This window comes from Lepisma saccharinum, chromosome 10 (genome assembly GCF_977018435.1).
Source record: "Lepisma saccharinum chromosome 10, izLepSacc3.1, whole genome shotgun sequence".
Lineage (NCBI taxonomy): Eukaryota > Metazoa > Arthropoda > Insecta > Zygentoma > Lepismatidae > Lepisma > Lepisma saccharinum.
The window spans coordinates 59,305,094-59,326,629 of NC_139238.1; the positions used below are offsets into that span (position 1 = coordinate 59,305,094).

Consider the following 21,536-nt stretch of genomic DNA (forward strand, 5'->3'; position numbering starts at 1 on the left):
TACCTGCAGTTGGGAACATTCAAATGGAAAGTAATTACTTCCAGTTTCCGAAAGCTACATGGCTTTCATTGTTCGGTATAAGCCAACTTCGAGGCACAGATTTCTCCCAGATGTCAGAAAAATCTGCAGGTCCAGTAGTAGCGATGAGGTATTCGTTTACAGAAGTGCTTGTTCTGTTTGTCTTGAATATTAAAGCGAGTAATTTTAGGTCGTATTACGTTTATTCGGTGTCTGTACCATGAATAAGCTTGCCAAAGGTAAACATTCTTGTGCTGTTGCAGAGTGTACCAATTGGGGCTTTAAGGAATCTGGCACCACATCTATTTCTATTTTGAGGACTTCCACGATGGTGTAGTGGTGGCGTCATCGCCTTATAATCGAGGGATTCCGGTTCGGTACCCGGTGGAGGCACGTAGTGGTTCGGATATGGAAAAAGTTATTCAATTTGAGATTGTGTTTGCATCCTTCCATGGGTCAACTGTTTCCAAGCAACATAAAGTTATGGACACTCTAAAAACAGTACTTGAGTCAAAATTATTTCCCTGTATGTCAGAACAAGAACTTTTATTAGAATTCGACATTTGAATAAACTAATGAAACTCAAGTCCATGGAAGCAAGTGCAGCGAGAAAAAGACGACAGTGGGTAGCATCGTCTTCAAAATCATAAGTCTCCAGGAAGGGTAAGTTGTAATGAATTTTTATTCTTACTGATATTTATTTCTGCCTCGGCCTCCTTTTTTACCACTTTGGTAAATCGCGGCGATGAGTGATGATCACATGAAACTGATGAAAGGGCAGGCACAAAGAGCATCAATGCCCACGACCTGACTCGAAGTCGGGAACTTCAGTGACGGGATTCAAAGTGGAACACGCGGTTGACCAGATTCGCCATGGAGCTGGAACGAGTTTCCTTGAATTTATTAAGGGATTACGCTTTCCCACGACATTGCATTTTATCCATTTATTATGTATTTATTAAGTTCTAGAAAACATATTGTTACGGTTTTTTAAACACAAATCAGTTTAGGTAGAATATTTCTGCAATTTTACCATAGTGTAAACTTTAATGTAAGCGAAAGCATGTGTGCATCACTAGTTAAAGATTTTCACATCTACAAAAAAAATATCCAAAACCCATTTCCACCTCACTCAAGGATTATGTTAATTCAATTCAAATTGTACGCGGGTTCAGTGCCATGAATCTAACCTTTACTCAACAGAATGAGATTGGTTCATAGAATGTATCGCCGAAAATCAATTTCGCTGATATCCCGTTCTCGCTGTTCTATTTTCATTAGATACGAGCTCCAATTACCATTTTAATCCTTCGTTTTAAAAGTTATTCAAACACAAAAATAGTTATTGGGGGTTATTTTAAAGTTTTTTTTTACTTCATTACTGTCTTCTTTTGATTTTTTTATTTTCTAAGAATTTCGGGGGCTGCAGCCCCTTAAGCCCCCTTGCGTACGCCAGTGCTTGCCACACTCATCTAGCCCATCAAATTTATCATTTCATCATTCATTTTTATTGTTGCGGTTACCCTAAATACGTAGAAGAGCGACGTCATATAACAACAGCGACAGCGACATCCTATGTATACTAGATATATAAATTATAATGAACAAATTATTAATAACAAACATCTGTGAAAATTTGAAGGTATGAAGGATAATAAGTATTGGTGTGGTAGCGAAATATTTAATACGTAAAATTGTATTTATTTACCCATACGCAACTTCAGATTTCAATGTAGGGGCGATATTAGAGGATAGTCGTGATTACTTTTTGTTTGATTTGTATAACGCCATTTATTGTAATTGCGTGCTGTAAACTTCTTCATATTATTGCCTAGGTCTTATTCCTTGCGTTTTGCTTATTATTCTGCTGCAAATGGTTCATAGAACCAAGATATGGACAATTAAAAATGAAAATATTTCCCGTAAGCTTCCATTGCTACTCGAGCCTCGCCCCTTGACAGATCCCCTTGGGCACGTCAGAGCTCGTTGCGGCTTCTGGCCAATGGGAGAGCTCCGTGTCTCGGAATGCTCTTCCTAAAATACCTCTATATTCCTTGGTTGGTTAATATCTTCGCGACCACTGTACAGTGGGATCCATGAGTATTACCATGCAAATTGTCCATGACTATTTTCATTAATTTTTTTCCTTATATCCTATGTGTTTTTAAGCGATGGGTTTTTATGTATGCTGGTGCAGAAGTTGTCAACAGCTTGTTTTGAGTTTTCTTTTAATTCTTGAAGCTCCTACTGAGTGGAATAAATTGCACGAACATGGTGATGGACAATTTGCACGTTAAAACTCATGAATCCAACTGTACCATATCATTACCTTCTCTATCTGAAAGCCTCATGGCTTGCTCCGTGCACGTGACTAAGCGTCATCAACTGGAGGCGAGATAGCCGCCATGTTTGATTTGCTTCTTCGGAATCAATGTTGGACCTTTTAAGTGAATATGGAATTGTAATGCAAATTTAAGAACTCTAATCGAGTTTACATGACGTATAAATATGCTTAAATGTGCAAGAGGTATGGTGTATAAGTGTTATGTGCTCAATTGCAGAGTCAATTATGATGAAAAAGGTAAGAGTAACGTTCACATTTCTTCAAGAAGTTGCTGAAAATTAGAAATGTTAAGGGCAATTCTATGTGATTTGGTTCCTACGAAAAGATAGAAGTTAAGTAACAAAGGTTTTATACTCATAAATAAATAAGAGTAATAGTTCATGATGTAAACATTTCATGTGTCCGGAATAGGCATACCTACTCTTAAATGTGGCCATGTTTTATCTCTTGTCAACAATTTTTTTTTAGAAATATCAAATAATTTACCCTGAATTACAAACATTGGTTAACGTTAAGATTATTGCTTATGATTGCAAATTAATTTGTTTCAAGATTTAGTCAACGTTTAAAATATTAGCTACGTTCGTGTCTACCAAAGCAGTTTGTTGCTGCACATTTTATGCAAGCATTCGATAAAATAGTCATATTATTTGCACAAATTTTCAGTTTCAAAATATGCTTAATGAAAGAAAGCTATACAACGGGGCAAAGTTGATACATGTGTATATTTACATTCTTATTTTATCCCGCTTTATGCTTCTTTATGCTAATCGGAGGCTAATGGAAGATATGTTGTGCATTCAAATACAAGGGTGCGATGTGTAACAAGAACTTCTATGAAATATACGTGTGTAAAACTATCCAGGAACATATTATTTATGTTTCAAATACAAATGTTTTCACACAGAAAGCATTTTGTTACCTATCTATGTTAATATGAACTACAAATGTATTAAATTTTATAGAAGTGTTTCATATGAACTGCTTTTTATTTTTTGTCTTTGTCAAGCTTCAATGTTCGTAACTTTGATTATTAAATCAGTGATAATGTTTATTGATTCATAATTTATTAACATTCTTCACGATTTTATTAACAGTGTAAGGAAATATTCCAAATGTTTACTTCCCAAGTGAACGCTAAGATCGAAATATTAATCTGCTTTTGTTTTTAATGAAAATGTTGAAACTCATAAGTTATTGTCACAGATCTTACTATCGACAATGAAAAGATTCAATGTTTTTGTTAGCCTATATTTCGTTCAATAAAGTCAATAGGATCGAAATTACAATGTGACAAATGATTTAGGTTTAGTCTTTATTAACAGATATGTAACTTTGCCCTTGTACCAATTTCTTTCGCTTTTGCTGAAAGGTTATAGAAATTAAGTTTTTGTATTGAGATTGTATAGCTACGCAGAATATCTGAATTATCTGGTTGATTAATTTTGGGTAAAGTTAAAGACAGTTTAATTGATTAGGTAACTTGGAAAGTTTACGGTCAACCTAACATGGGGGGTTCTGATTTAATCAATTGATTTTATATACAAAAGTTCATACAAAAGCGGTTACAAGTTTTACTGTACCTGACAAATATTCCCGATAATATTTTTCAAAGATATACAATGTTTAAATTTTTCCGCCAGGAAGTTTCTAACTGTTTTCAACTCTTTCTTTGTGCTATGGTAGGAATTTTTTATGGTGGCCATAGTGACTTCCTGAATGAAAATTTTGGTGTAAATATTCAATATTATACTTTTTTCTTCTAACTATATTCGTCTGGAGGATAAATGTCAAAATTTAACTTCATAAAAGAAATAAATATACCTTAATTCTCTACGGCAAAATTACCACAAGGGGTTTACAGCGTTAAGACGATCGCCTCCAGATGATGACGTCTTGACTCAGCGCTGTGGCCTGAACCTCAAGATGGTCTTGACCATATCCTGTACGTATCGGCGTATGTTGAAAATGGCTGTGTCCGTACACGTAACCACAATTACAATGTAGAATAGATCATTAAAGTCGCCAAGGCGTTTGAATTAATTAATTCAATATCATTAAAGAAGTTACATGTTAATAAATGTATGACGTGATTTATTTGGTACAAAAATAATAATTACACGTAATCCATTTTTCCGCGGGGTAGAAAATTATATTTCAGTTAGCTTGAAGTTTTGGTGGAGGACATTTAGTGAAACCCTCACTCAAAATAGCAAGCATGATCTGTCTACATTTCCTGTACGGAGAACAAACGTAAAAACAAATTACAGTCCAAAGGGTCAGCTACGCATGAAAAATTTCAGATTGAACAAGATAACCCCAACAATTACCAAATGTTGTGTAGACGCTAAAGAAATGAAGTCTAGAAATTGAAGCCTATGAAGAGCAAGAACTACAAAGATATGTTCCAAGAAAAATACTGAACTGCCAGCTATCAATTGTAAGTAATATTAGCGTGTATTCCAGTATAGTATAATAATAATTTTAGTAGTAATGAAGTAAGTGGTCTTACTTGTGTATATTTTGGTTGATAAATGCAACAGAAACTCATTTCCGTAAGTAGTTTCTCCTGTAAATTTGAAGGAAAGTGTCTCCGATATAACAGACATTTACCGAAATATACATTACTTTCCTAACAAATTCAATTATTTCACCTAAATAAGTGTTCCGGAATGCAGAATAGTACGTTAGCAATGTAAAAAAGTGCGAAAGAAATGATTCCCAGGTGTCTCAGGTATAGTAAAGTATTTTGTCACTATGGAATGCGATAGCTTACCGTTGATCGTTCCTTGAGCCAGAAAAACCATTGACGTTAGCCCAAAAATTCACGATAGCCCCACAAACCATCACGGGGACGAGGTATGCCTACTAGGTTAGGTTAGGCCTGTTAGGTTTGGTTCCATTAGCACTCCTTTCGTTCAATTTAGCATATACGGACAATACGAGAGCGTATTGTGCTCTCATGCATGAAGCAAATGGCGGCAGCAGCAATAGCGCGTCGGAAATAGATTTTCGTACAAAACCACATGCATTCGCATTAAAATGAATCAAAATTACATTCCCGAACATCAACAACGCTACAGAAAATGATTTGCGTAAGTACTTTCTCCTGTAAATTTGAAGAAATCTCAGGTATAGTAAAGTGTTACCAAAATACCTCCACGAAGTTTGATAAATGCAACAGAAACTCATTTCCGTAAGTAGTTTCTCCTGTAAATTTGAAGGAAAGTGTCTCCGATATAACAGACATTTACCGAAAAAGGCATAACTTCACCTTAAAGAATGTTCCGCAATGCAGAAAAGGTAAGAACCAGTGGTAAAATTAAGGAAATAAATGAGTTAAAGGTGTCCGGGCGTTATCACATATTTACCAAATCGACAAAACACAAGCACGACGCGTGATGATCCACAGCTGTGCGCGAAATATTCTATGCTCCGCAAGGGAAGAAAGGTCCCAAAAGAATTACTCGTAATGTGAAAAATCGAAGTTATTTTCATGGAAAAAGCATAATGGCACCTTCAAGTATGTTTCGCAATACACAATTGGTAAGTACGAACCATTTAAAACTGAAAATATCCGATAGAAATGTGTCTCCGATATAACAGACATTTACCCCTTTTTGCATAAAATAGTGTCAACTTTTCATATTACGAGTGATTATTTTTCTTCCTTGTTCAGCTTGGGTAACAGACAATATGGCATGCACTCGTCATGGATCATCGCGCCGTGCTTGTGTTTTGTAGTTTTCGAGTGGGTATGCAGTGTTTCAACCTTCTTAACCAAAAAATACCTACTTTCGTGTTCATTATGTCATCACAAACCACTGATGGATAGCCCCAAAGAACCATTCACCTTAGCCCCACAAACCATTGCTGGATAGCCCCCAAAACCATTCACGATAGCCCCAAAACCATTCACGTTAGCCCCAAAAACCATTCACGTTAGCCCCAAAAACCATTCACGATAGCCCCCAAAACCATTCACGATAGCCCCAAAAACCATTTCTGGCAAGGTTAGGTTAGGTAAGCATAGTTGAAAAAGAAAACAAAATTCTCGTAAAAGAAATGCATGTTTTGAAACACTGACAAGACCGTGTGACTTTCGACGCTCGCCATCTGCACGCACACAATGGAAACAACGGCATAATATGGCAGGCAATGCAAGTTTCTTACGTAAAAAGTGATTAATTCTTGTTCGGTAGCATTCAAATACGAAGTTTTTAGTTTCCCGTGAAAGAAAATACCTCCAAGAACGTCCAGAATGCTAAAGAAACTCATTTCAGTAAGTACTTTCTCCTGTAAATTTGAAGAAATCCGTCATCGCATATTTACCTATATTTTTCTTGTATGTACATACTGCTTGCATTGTTGAATTATTTCACTTGCTGTTTACAGTTTTTTACAAGTACATATACACAATTTTGCTATTATGATTCAGGAGAACACACGCTTTTTTCATCAGACATTTGGTTTTGGGGTAAAATTTCAGGTAAAAAACATTTGGATGAAAAATTGTTTGTTAGCACCAAAAACCATCCATGGGTAGCCCCACGAACCATTCACATGAGGTTAGGTTAGGCCTGTTAGGTTAGGTTCCATTAGCACTGATTTCACCCCTAAATTCATCGAAAAAATAGGGATCGTACTGGAATTGAACATCATAAATCATTTTCTTGTAAAACAATGGCGTGGTTGGACACAGTGACAGGAGAATACATTTTTGTTCGTAAAACTACGCATATACACCTATATATATATATAAAAAATTCAATCGGCTTTTTTTCAAATTTTCAGACGTGACCCCCGGTTTTTTTCAACAGATTCGTGATTAGGAGGTCAAAATTAGTTAGTATACCGAAAATTAACAAAATTGGAGACTTTCTCTATATTGTAAATTCGCTCCCATTCTTTAAGATGTATTCATGTTTTTCGTCCTGGAATTGGTGGGAAATTTAAACTAAAAAATTTGGCATGAGTTTACAATACCGGACCACTCTCAAATTTCTATAAAATTTCGCCTACATACTAATTTCGGTGTCCTGATAAAGTATCTGTAGTTCATATTTGGCGGTCACTTGTTAAAATTGTACATTTACGTGTAAAACTTGTAAAATAACCTTGTGATTTACCACGGTGTTTGTCCATACACAGCAATTCGGAACCATCTTTCTTTCGCAAGTCGTTAATGGTCTTCCTTTACGCACAACAATCTTGCTGACATCAGACGAGGAATGCCTACGAGGTTAGGTTAGGCCTGTTAGGTCAGGTTCCATTAGCATAAATACAAAGAAAAATTAATATTTTAGCTAAGAGAACTATACCTTGTCTTGACTGTTGATTTCTTCATGTTGGGAAAATGGCGTATTCCGTGGAACTATTGTTCTTATGGTAGGGTTACGTTACGTTAAGAAAACATAGTTTATTTAGTTTTTTTCCTTGATTTCCATACTTGACCGCCAATTATTACATGCAGATTCGTGATTAGGAGTTCACAATTAGTGAGTAGGCAAAATTTCATAGAATTTGTAGAGTGGTCTGGTATTGTAAACTAACTAACTAACTAATTCTCTAGCCTTCTTAAACCCGAAGGTTCATGGCTGCAGCAACACAGGCCTTCCATCTTTCCCTATCTTGAGCAAGATATATCCATCCCTACCGATTTCCCTTAGGTCCATCTCAATGTTGTCCCTCCATCTTCGTCTTGGCCTTCCTACAGGTCTCTTACCATCAGGTTTCCCAACAAGAATCCTGTAAACTCTTCTTTCTTCTCCAATTCGTGCCACATGGCCTGCCCACCTAAGTCTTCTTGATTTAATTATTCTAATAATATCTGGACATGAATATAAATGATGTAGTTTTAAATTATGTAACCTTCTCCACTCACCTGTCTCCTCATCCCTTTTAGGTCCAACGATTTTCCTAAGGATCTTATTTTCAAATACTCTCAATTTATGTTCTTCTTTCAATGTAAGGGACCAAGTTTCACATCCATATAATACTACAGGCAAAATTACTGTTTTGTATATTTTAACTTTTAGTTTCTTAGATATTAAACGAGAACACAAAAGTTTATGAAGAGAGAAGTAACATGCATTCCCTGAATTAAGCCTACTTTTTATTTCCTCTTTAATATAATTTTCATTTGTTAATATTACTCCTAAGTATTTGAATTTGGAAACTGGTTCAAACGAGTTGTTATCAATAATTAGATTTTGATTATTACCTAACACTTGGTTTCGGCCTGTAAGCATATATTTAGTTTTCTCTTTGTTAACTTCCAAACCTATCTCTTTAGCAGTTTTGAAAAATATTTTAGCATTATTCTTAATTGTATTCACATCATCCCCCAGTAAGTCTACATCATCTGCATATGCTAACAACTGAGTCACACCATTTAATTTTAGTCCTTCTTTAGTTTCTTTTACCTTCCTTACAGCATATTCTAAGGCAAAATTAAAGAGCAATGGAGATAATGCATCTCCTTGTTTTAAGCCATCATGAATTGTAAATTTGTCAGACATATTAATACCCACATGAATTTTATTTTCTGTTTCACTGGTGTATTGAAATTTTTTAGTCCAAGTTTCCCACCGATTCCGGGTTCTGCCCCTGGGGTAATTGACCTACCGCCCCCAACTGCTAATGCGACCCTGCCTCCGCTCTGCTCCGGCTCCCCGGCTTTATCTATAGAGTCCCTGCTAAAGGCATGTTAGAAATTGGCCGGAGTCACCTGCCCCCAAATGAGCCCCAAACTTTTAAAATTGAAGCAATCTGTTACATCACACAAAAGACCTTCCAGATGATAGACAATGCTACAGGAACTTATTACCGTAAGTAGTTTCTTCTGTAAAAATGAAGAAATCTGTCTGGGGAATATCAGATTAGTACCAAATTTCAGTAACCACCAAATGTCTCTAATTCCCTTATTTTCTTATTTTTCACATTGATACTTCGTATTCTGCATTCCTAAGGATTCTTGAAGGTGGCATTTTGGTTTTTCCAACCAAATAATATCATTTTGAGACATATTGTGTAATTTTGTTTTGTTCGCTTTCACTTGCATTACACGCGATATGGCTGATAATTCTTGTCTAGTGTCCATGATCAGTGGTTATGCAGTGTTGCAACCTACTTCATAGAAAAATACCTACTTTTGTGTTTCTGATTTTGTATTTCTTTCCAGGTTCGAAAAATGCACGAACCATGCACGGCAAGGTTAGGTTAGGTTCTGTTAGGTTAAGCAAACATAGTTAAAATTGTTTTTTAAAATTAGAAAAATATTTTTTTCGGGTCCGGAAACCCCACGAACCATGCACGGATAGCCTCACGAACCATTTATAAATAGCCCCACGAACCATGCATAGCATCGCAATTTGGCCAAATCTGGTTTTGTTAGGTTTGGGGATTACTAGGTCTCTATGTAAGGACGATCTGGTGTTTCGGGTACTGAACTCGGAGCGGAGCTTAATCCTGTTATGCAATGGAGATGATTTGTTATGTATACTATGGAATACCTTCTTCAGGTAGATGTAATGTATTCTGAAAGTGACTGTGGGTATGATATAAATCTTGCACAATTGTTGAGAATTATATTCTTGGGGGTGCATGTGAATAGTTCTTAAGCAATTGTTTTAAGTTTCTTCAGATGAGTTAAGTTACCGCCAAAAATAAGACTAGCACCATACTCGATTACGGGACGAATAAAGGAAAGGTAGAAATGTCTACTAAGATTTCTATTGAGATATTTACAAATTTTACGAAATATGTAATCATGGTGATAAATTTTACGAATATAGTTATAAATTTGGAGTTTAAAATTTAGCTGGAGGTCTATAATGATTCCTGGATACTTTAAATGATTGCTCAAAGGTACAGTCATGTTCAAAAAATCTGTCGCATGGATTTTTTCTAAGTCCAACGTCTTAGGAAATTACGTTGGTAGCTCTGAAAAAAGGAAGTGTTGTGAAATATACGATCCTCCAATCAGAGTGAACTTCGATTCGGAGGAGCAGGAGGCGTGACTCACGGTCTTGTCCACACGAAGTTCAACCAATGCAGCATTTCCAAATATGAGATAGCGTCCCCATTGGTTAAATATTGTTTCAATAATGCATTTCGGCAGAAAGATTGCGCAAAAGTTTACTTTGTCGTTTTAATTGCCTTTAATCGTTTCAAATTAGTATTAAATTGTCCCAATAGTTCACGAGCTTAATATAATGTATTCATGTATGTGTTTGACAATCATATATCACTCATTAGAACAATTTTCACATTGTTTTCACTACGTGAGATTATATTTCATTTACATTTACGATAAAATAGTGGTTTGGGTGTAATAACAGTTTTCATTAATTAATTTAGAGATGCATTTTTATTTGTTGAGTTAATGATTAGGTTAATTCGTTATTTCTCGCGAAAAGAGGGAACCACAGCTGAAAGAAAATACACAACTTGTATTATTGAGGTCAAGAGTTCGTTTTAACATCACTTTTTGCACACATAGGCTAATCACGACTCGGGATACATTTAAATTGGAATCTGAAACATTATGCGACCTGACTGGAACTCGGAAAAGGACACACTGATTACAAGACGTTGATACATTACCACTTGGTCTGGCGAACGCCAATAATAATGAGGGGTTGTGGGAGTGGGAGAGGGGTGACGGAAAGAAGAAAATCAATAGTATTTTGGGGGATATTTAATTTCATATTTATACACATACAAACCTAAGAAAATATTTATTTTGATACATGTGTGTGGGGGGTGTGGAAGGGGAAAAATAGAGGGACAGAAAGATATTGGGAGAGATGGGACGAAGAGGTGATTGTGGAAAATGTTTTATTTGACGTTCAGTAGTAAAAACAATCAAATCAATGATGATTATGTTATAAATACCATATTTAATGTAAATTTGTTTTAAAAATGGGGGCGGGGAGCTGTTTGTTTTACGTTCAGTGCAGGATAACAAGTGGAGACACATATTGGTTGGTATCTCACTTTAAACTGTAGGTCCAGGCCCCATTAGCCTATCTGTGTATAACGTGGATTTAGAATTCAGTAGAAAATAACGTTGATCTAGTAGTTTGGATTTTAGATGCGTTGAGACCACAACATTTCCAGTTCTTATAATAAGAAACCTGTCCTCATGTTACCATTTTGAAAGAGAAAGAGTTAATTGTATAATCTTTCGTTGTTAGTTTCAAAGAAGACTAATTCAAATAGTAACAATGGGAACGAATAAAGTTTACGAAAAGTTTTTGCCATCGAGGGGATTTGAACCTACGACCATTAGAGTGACAACCCAGTGCGATAACCACTACCCCACGAGTTCGTTCCTTCTTACGGCATGATTATGAGTTAAGACCAATTCGTTCAATATGCATTAGAAATACAGGGTGATTCTAAAGGTATAGTACAAACGAAAACCACAGATACCTCCCATGAAATAGAGACGAAAGTTCCCCTTCCACTTTGCCGAGAGATGCCAACAAGAGATGCTAGACAACGCGGAAAACGTGTGAAAATGAACTTCACACGTCTGTACAGTCAGTACCAGTGAAGATAGAAAGGCGGATACGCATCAAATTTGTTCGTTTAATCTGTATTTTGATTCTTCTAATAAGTTCTCTATCGCAATGGGATATAGAGATTCTCTATCTAGGCGAAGGATATCTTCTCAATGGTTACGTAGCTACGATTCTCCAGTCCCTTCCACCCACTTGTCTTATTTATTTACTTCATTTCATATCTAACGAAAACACACAGATTAGGGATTCCAACAACTTGGAACCACTAAACCGCGTATCAAAATTTTCCTCTGGAATTGTTGGCTAGCGTGCGATATTACCAATAGTCGGTTCAAGCATGGATGTGGGTGTTTGTCCCAATGAGATTACAGAGAATATAGAGGAAATTGACATGTGTGACAACTGAGAAAAAGTTGAAGAACGAGGATACTATTAATTTTGAAAATACTCTTTGAGTTAGTGTAAAGTGAAACAAAACACGTTTGCGGTCAAAAATAGGGCATTCAATTTCAGGCACATTACACTAACTGAAAGAGTATTTTCAAAATTAATAGTATCCTCGTTCTTCACCTTTTTCTCATTTGTCACAAATGTCAATTTCCTATATATATATATATATATATATATATATATATATATATATATATATATTCTCATTGGGACAAACACCCACATCCATGCTTGAACCGACTATTGGTAATATCGCACGCTAGCCAACAATTCCAGAGGCAAATTTTGATACGCGGTTTAGTGGTTCCAAGTGGTTGGAATCCCACTTTAAACTATAGATCCAGTTTTCTTACTGTGCATAAAGTGGACTTAAAAAGAAGGAAAAAATCGAGGAAAAGCGCTTGAAAGTTTCGATGAGTTCCAAGTGCCTTGATGAGGCGAAGCTATTACGTGATTTTTAAATGGTCAAGTGGCCTCGTGGTAGCGGATAAGTTTCACGTAAAGAAGGTTTTGAGTTCGATTTCCGTTCTATTGCCCTATGGTTTTTAAATAACTCGAGCAACAAATTATTGCATTTTATTTAATAATTTATTTGAGTAAAAGTTAAATACATTTTTACTTTATTTTTTGGGTGGAAATCTTTACTTTACCGTTTTAAATTTTATTTGTGAAAATTATTTTTTACGATAGATTTTTTTTCACATTTCTCATCATTTTACAAACATACTCAATAAAATGTTATGCCTTGGCGAAAAGTATACATTTATTTCGAGAAAATGATCCAGAAATACATATAATACTATTCAAAAGAAATTATCGTAATCGTTTAGAAAAAAATCAACAATTCGCACAGCAAATAAAATAAGAATGTTCGCAATAAATAAATTGAAATATATAGTCGCTCGAGTTAAGAAAAAAATTGGAGTTAATCAAAGGGTAATCGAACCCAGTATCTCCTGCGTGTCAAACTAACACGCTACCAACCCACCACCTGGTCTTCTGTCAGTCGGACAATCTAATCGTCTTATGAGTAAAGCTAGCTAAGTTTCTAATCTTTGAAGAACTTGTAATTATTGTTGTGTGTCACGGAGTTATGTTTACTGCAACATTTGAGCACATAATCCAAACATACGTAAATTTTATACACAGAAAAAATGGGTTTTCTGCACAAAATTACGGAGCATGCGCTCTAAAATGAAACTCGCAAAAGTTACTGAAGCTTGTCTTCGGTGCTGACAGTTGGCCCCGGAATCACGTAGGATCTCGTTATCAGTCGACATGACCTTGAGCCTGCAGAACCAGCACACTGAAGTGAACGAAGTTATTTTACGTGATTTGTAAGCTGGAAGAAAACATGCCACGCGTTACAACAGGCAGACAGAGGTTTGTCTTCAGCTTTGGGACAGACAAACCATACTAGGCATACAGACAGAGTATAATGTAAGATAAAAGAAAATTGTTTCTCCGTCTCCTCACACTGACAATTTTATTGCCTTTTTTTTTGGAGTTATTTGGCCAGAGAAACGGAATTATATTATTGAAGTCGTATCTCGTGTGATGGCTTGGTTCAGTATGCTGATCAGGTTTCCTGACAAAAGCAGGACGAGCTACCCAAGAACAGTAATTGTCTTTCTTTTATATCTGCTTCCTTCATCATCTGGTATAAGGCAGACAAGCACATACCACAAATATGTAAGAGAACTATTGCTAATTTGGTATAACTTGTCTTGCAATTGAATTTCTGTCATGAACAGCTGCAAAGAAACAAAGGCTTTCCTTTTAAAGGATTACACTCAATAATTGTTTTTTGATTAGGAAACTAAAATGACTTCAGTATTTACATGCAGTACACAAGAGATTCTAAACACACTCTAAAACATAGTACTGTTCGTTTCAACGTATTATTTCAACAATCAAGACACAAAATAAAGGGCATGATCAAGCAAAATTATGTTTCTTTGATTATCAAGTGCATTACGTGGTTAACATCAAGTTAGGATTTGCCGGGTATCCAAATATTATTAATTTAGAAAATACTCTTTCAGTTAGTGTAATGTGCCTGAAATTGAATGCCCTATATTTAACCGCGAACGTGTTTTGTTTCTTCAATTAAAACTTTTAGATTACAATTTAGTTCATTATACGAACCTGTGTCCTTCTCCCTTGTTTATTTATAGTTATAAATTAAATCTCATTGGAGCATGGAAAAACCTTTCACTGTTCATAAGTCAGTCATTGTTCTCTGCAGTTTTCAATGCAACATTCAGGCTCCCTGATCGTGCATCGTACGTTTCACATCAGGTATCCACATAATTTAATATATTTATAAGTAGGGATCGGAAGTTGATGACCTAAAAAATATAGGTATACGACCTATAGAATATCCTAAAAATGTAGAAAAAATGACGTAAAATGAAAAAAATACCATTAAATTTGTTAGTTTCAGTTTAAAAATTGAAATGAAAATGAAATTAAACAAAATGCAATCTTGCTTTAAAAAAAGGGCACCAAATGATAGCACATGCACAATCAATTAAAATATGCAACGAGGATTTTCAGTGCAAACGGATTCTAGCTATGGTATTTCAAGCCTCTCCTTATCTGATCTTAATCTGAGTTTGCCCCAGACGGGCACCAGGTGGTTTCCCCCGACAAAACAAAAACTGTCACCAGTTCAGCATTTCTTTTGCTCGAAAATTGCAATCCTGCGAGATATATATACCTTGGTGAAAAGATTCAATAATATTACCAAAATTAAAGAAGTGACAAAATATGATGAAACAATATACCGAATATTGCAAAAAATGACGGGTAAATGCCGAACATCCGGGAAAATTACCTAAAACCTGACAAATGGCAACAAATGCGAAATAATGCACTTTAAAATTACCTTTTTGGGTTAAAATTAAATGTAATATTGTGTATATTTAATGGGCATCGTGTCCGAGATGTCAGAGAAGAGATGACATTTCATCAACTTCCGCTCCCTATTTATAAGTTGTATTAAGCGAAATTCTCCATTTTTACTCTTTCCATATATGATATCAGTATCACATTGCAAACAGTTATTAATGGTTTTAATGTCATTTGTTGGGAAAAACGTTTCGTATTACTTTACATTCGAACATGCAAACGCAAGTATTGCTTTAGACAGCACTCATGATTTTGAAACGTGGAAAGGTAATTATTTTACGGGAAACGTGAAAGTTGGTGTATATTGACAGACTGTAGCTACTGCCATATTAGCACTGACAACTAGGAAGCGTTCTCAATGATCACGTGGCTGCATGTTATTCGCTAATAAATAATTGCGATTTTTCAACACATACACAAATACATCGTCGCTTCGGAACATCAAATTTTCATCTTTGCTGCTTATAGATTACCAACATACGAAGTGGCATGCAATTCAAAAGGTTTTTGCAGAAACCTCAGTTTTATAAATAAGGTTGGATGAAATTAGACAAAAAAAGAAAACTTTCCTTCCGCTGGGTTCGAACTCGGGTTGCCCGCATGCTAGTCCGACACGATAACCAACACTCTTTTTTTTTTTTTTTTTTTTTTTTTTTTTTATTGTCTCATTCTGATATACAAGTTATGGAATTACATTGTTTTTGACATAAGTGTAGTACTGCTATTACAATTCGTATTTCTATCTGGTTAACCTTTACATTTTTGTTTGACCTAAATTAAGTATAAAGCACTAATAAGAATTTTGCATACCATTTCTTCCTTGCTTGGAGAGGAATTTTTTCATATTGTTCTTGCAAGAAGATACTGAATTGTTTCTTAAAACTGCTCTCGTCATTGTGAAATATATATAATAAGTATTCTGTTATCAACCATTGTACTGCTCGTTGTTTTGTTGGTGGATAAAAATTGAAAGCAGGAAAAACTATATCTGTATCCGTAAACTTTGTTAATGAGGTGCGGCATATACGACTGAGCATTGTTCGTAATTTGTTCCACGCCGTGGAGGAGTTGCAACACTTGGTTATCCTGTGGGCTAAAGAGTCAGGCACGTTGCATGATATACAGTTAGGAGAGTCACTGATTCCATATTGGTATGTCCTATCTCTTGTCACTATAACACGATGAACCACTTTGTACCATATTGATTGGGCAGCTTTTGAAAGGTGTTTGGCGGAGACATTTTCCCATATTTGTGGCCAATTATGTGTATTGAAATCCCTGACTATTCGTGGTACTGTGTGCTTGAAACTATTGATTTCACTATATAACTCTTTAACAGATGGTGTAATTGTCTCATGTCGTAATAACTGGTAGCATACCTGTAAAGCGATGTCCTTATAAAACGAAAATCTTTTGGGGATACTTTGGATATCGATGGGAGCTTCTAATGGAATGTCCTTTATTATCGTCTGTATACATGCTTGGGTCGTTGACTCGTGCAGTGAGAAAGCTGTTTTAAGGCCAGTCTGTACAAACAATGCTCTTGCCTGTGTGTTCACGTGTATTAGTGCCAAACCACCTGTCTTCTCTGGTAACGTGACCTCATTTATTGCCACCCGGAAAATTGTATCGTCCCACAAAAAGCAGCCAAGAGCTTTGTTGACCTTGGCTAAGTGCTGTGTTTTGAAGGGCAGGATTTTTGCTACATACCAAAGTTTAGAGAGAGCAAAAACGTTGATAAATCTTACTCGTGTTTTTAAACTCAGAGAGCGCATCTTGTTCACTCTGAGGACGTAGATTGCCCTCTCGCACGTGAGATTACTATTGGCTTCGATCGTTTCATCGATATTTGCATAGAAGTTTATACCTAAAACTTTTATTTTCTTGTCTACAGGGATCTCCGTATTGTTTGTGAAAGGATTCTCCTTGCCAAGGGGCATTAGGAATGACTTTCGATTGTTTAGTTTTGCTCCTGATGTGAGCTCAAAAGTATGTATTTGGCTTTTAACACTGTACAGATCTCTTTCATCCTTGAGAAAAATCGTGACGTCGTCCATGAAACTGCCAACTTGTATTGTGGTGGAAGCCAGAGAAATGCCCTGTAAATGATGCTGGATACTAAACAAAAAGGGGGCTATTGTGAGGACGTACAATGTGCTACTCAAGGGACTACCTTGTAGTACACCTCGTCGCATTTTAAAACTTGTTGTCAAGAAACCATTTATTTTGAGTTTTAGCAGCATATGATTATATAATGTTTTTATCCAATTAAGAAAAGTGTCTCCGAAGCCATATGCTTCTAAGACTTTGTACAGATATTCGTGGCTCACTCTGTCATATGCTTGAGAAAAATCTAAAGATAGAATTGCCTCTGATGCATTCTTATTTTGTTTGGTAATAATTACGTCTCTTATCGTTTGTAGCAAGTGATGTATACTTTGGGACGTATTACAAGCGAACTGTAAATTGCCAATAAGTTTAACCATATATTTTTTTAAACGCTGATTTATGCACCTACTTATAAGTTTGATGTCACTGCTCAATATGGAAATTGGCCTAAAATCTGTGACGAACTTTGGATTTGCCTTTTTGGGAACTAACACTATAACTCCCGTGCTACTGGTCTTCCCTATGGTCCCTGTTGTCAACACTTCGTTGACCAATTCCGTTAATTCGTCTCTTATTAGATCCCAGAAACATTGATAGAATTCTGATGGTAATCCATCTTCGGCTGTAGTTTTATTCCTCGGAGCTTTGAATACTGCATCATGAACCTCCTTTTTACTAAACGGTTGTGTGAGCTCAGTTCTTTCATTTTCTGTCAGTGACGCAGGGAGGTAGTTCAAAAAATTGCATTGCGTTTCTGTTGGATTAAAGGCTTGACCAAGAAGATTTTTATAGTATTGCAAAAACCTGTCGTGTATACTATGAGGGCTGGTGACAACTTCACCGGAATCTAAAGTTAATTTATGAATAACGTGACTCCTGGCGTGTTTATGTTCTTGAAGAATGTGACTTAGTGTGGCTTGCTCATCTGGGTCTATAGGAAGAATCTTGCTCTTTATTATTGCTGCAGATTTTCGTTTCCTATGTATAGCAAGTAATTGCGCTTTTATTTCATTTGCATAAGGACGATCGAAATTACCTTGCAATGCTAAACGATGGAGATCATTCAAGACTGCATACAAAAAATTATATTTGTTTCTTTCATCTCTACTAACCTCTGCACTGAAGAATTTACTGACCTGACGAAATTTAGGCTTAACTCGAGTTTCCCACCACTCGATTAGGGTCTTGTGCACTGGCCGAGAGGCCTTGAGTTCGTTCCACGTTTCCCTGATTAGCTGGACATAACTACCATTGCGTAATAATGTGCTATTTAAAAGCCAGTATCCGCTACCTTGTCGGGGTTTGATCAAATCTAAATTTATTTTGAGAATTGGGACACTATGATCACTAAAGCATACTGGAAAATTTTGAACACTAATGATATATTCCTGAAATCTTGGTGCGACATAAAACCTATCGATCCTTGACGCACTATTGGAGGTGATATGTGTGTAACCTTGACTTTCGCCATTGGTGTGTATCCAAGCGTCACGCAGTTGTAACCCCTGCGTTAATTCATAGAGCGCACGTGAGAAGTTGTATCCTGGATTTTGATCTTGTGAACGAATTACGCAGTTAAAATCTCCCACTAGTATAGTGTCTAGTGTGTGGGATGTCAACTCGGGCCCTACAACTGTTGAAAAAAAATCTTCTCTTTCCCGTCTGTTTTGGCTTCCTGACGGAGCATACACATTACAGAGAAACACTGAACCTAATTTGGCACTTATTTGTCTGCCCGTGGGATGGGGCACTACATTACGTAAATCCAAGTGTCGCCTACATGCTATGGCAGTCCCTTGTGCAAAGGGAATAAAATTGTTGTAAACTTTAAACATGTTCAGTACAGAAAAATCGTCTATGGCTACCTCTTGTAAGAGGGCCACATCAATAGACGATTTAATGAGAAAGTCATTGAGAGCAGTTATTTTGGTCTTACTTTGCATTTGATTCAAATTTATAGATGCCAAGGTAAATGTTTGCATGATTAGAACTGTCCACAAAAGAAAACTAAACTTACTTACATTCTTCAACATTACTAAACTCTAATTTCTGCCTAGAATGCATTAACTATGCTTTTCACTAAATAAATCTGGGGTAAGTTTGTTACTCGTCGAAGGTTTCTCTTTAATTACATTTCCTGAATGACTTGTTAAACTACCCTTTGAAACATCTTGTTTTGGGGTACCAGGTTCTACTCTAAATTCGTTATGAACTATTGTGGAACTTACGCATTCATTATTTTTCTTCTTCTTTCTACGTAGCACCATGGACTCTTCCGCCACTGACCGTAACCTTGATACAGATCTTGACCGTGATTTCCTAGGATAGGTAACTACGGGGAATTCTGCCTCCACGAACAAAGCACTTGGGGGTGGGGGCGGGGGTATGTGATGCATCTCCTCTGAAGTGGTCAATGTTGGCTGCTCCATCTCTTCCCTTCCTGTTGGTGCTTTCTTCTCACTAACTTCCTGTCTGGTACCTGTCTCCTCGTCGGTGATTCTGGGACTATCCGTGTTACCTCCATTGCTATCTCCTGACGCTGGGACTGCAACTAACGGAACTGAATCTCTTGGTTTAGTCCGTACGGGTAGCACAGTTGGTTCATATACCATCGGTACATTGTCAGCGGGTATATTAACCGGACCCCTGCGGGGCTGGTTCCCTGAGGATCGATGCTTAGGGCACTGAGCAACTACATGATCCTCCCCCGAACACGCGAGGCACGTACGCACCTGCCCAGGGTATGTGACCCAATAAGAGTCTCCATTCATTGTTACATATGAGGGTATGGGTTTACGTAGTATCATTTTAATCAAGACACGTCCAGTTCGAGTAGGGTAAATGTGATCTGCAGAGTATGTCTCGTCTTCAATTTTTAGCACTTCCCCATAAGACCTCATGACACGACTTATCACTTCTGCACTTAATTCAATTGGGACTACATGGATTCTGACGATTACATGCCGCTGGTGGGCCCATTCTACTTCAACTTTATGATCACCATCTACGTCACTGTAGATTACCTCAGCACCAAAATCATTTAGTAACCTTTCTCCTACCACTTTTGTCGCAAATTTCACGTACAAACACTTACGAAAGTAATCTATTTCAAAACTGAGCACTTGGTTCGTAGGCACTTGGTAGACATCATGAAACCATCGATGAAAATCCAATGACGTAGGTCGAGTTTTGACCTCACGGAAAACAAATTTCAAGGTGTTTTCTCTTTGTGTATTCATCGTGAACTATTTCATCGTATCTTCACTGGCTCACGGTAATTGTAGTCAAATCCTCGCTTGCACTCCAAAGGAAAAAAAAGAACTAACACAAAACTAGCAAACCGTATACGGCCCTAGCTAACTCGGACAGTTCGATCACTAAGCCTTCTCACGCGAAGAGCGGAGCTCGGTTTGAACTGATACCTGCACGAGCTGCAGGCAGACTGAACACTCCAAACGAGACAACACGAAACTCTTTCGCAAGTAGTGGACTGAAAAGCAAGTTAATTTTCAGATTGCTAATTCCCGAGGTATAACATGCCTAGGCAGATGTGTCTTGCATTTTCTGTACTTTTGTTATTTCAGTCGCTTTGGTCTCTCCCTAGGTTAATCACGGCAATAATGAGGAATATTTTTTTGACAAAGATGATAAACAGACACACAAGAATAATCACCCTCGAAAAAAAAAAGCCAGAACTCGAGTGTGGAACCTTCGGCGCGAGGTGTGTTTCTTGTTCTAATTATATCTATGTGTCTTCGTTAGATACGAAATGAAGCAAAATAAATAAGACAATGCCTAGAAAACAATATTACATAATTATTCACTAATAGAAAAGAATAAAATAATTGCCCTTGGTTGGAATCGAACCTAGACCTCACTGATGAAAGCTCTGTATGCTAACCAACACTCTATCAATAACACCATGTTTTCTATTTTCCAGTCAGTCTGTTTCCTTCCTCAGTACCTGAAGACGAAAATGCATGTTAATTTCTCTCATAATTGTTTCATTGTCTATTAATAGAAACCACGTATGTCACCAATAGACGCATTCTTTCTGTGAAAAATCCCATGTTTCGCACATCGTGCTTCTCCATTTACTGTTATTTGGACATTCACTTGGAAGTGAAAACTTAGCTTTGTGTGTTGGTTTTCACGTGCATGTGTGTGAGAAG

At 36.7% G+C, this 21,536-nt stretch overlaps 1 protein-coding gene across 4 annotated transcripts in view; it reads left to right on the forward strand.

Moving 5' to 3' along the window:
* The first annotated feature begins 4,614 nt into the window (after positions 1 to 4,614).
* The window catches only part of LOC145993917 (uncharacterized), a 47,825-nt gene continuing 30,903 nt past the window's right edge, over positions 4,615 to 21,536 (forward strand). For all 4 annotated transcript variants that reach the window (XR_014442306.1, XM_083129835.1, XM_083129838.1 and 1 more), the window contains exon 1: positions 4,615 to 4,802. The gene's annotated coding sequence lies outside the window, so the exon portion shown is untranslated. The remainder of the gene's footprint in view (positions 4,803 to 21,536) is intronic.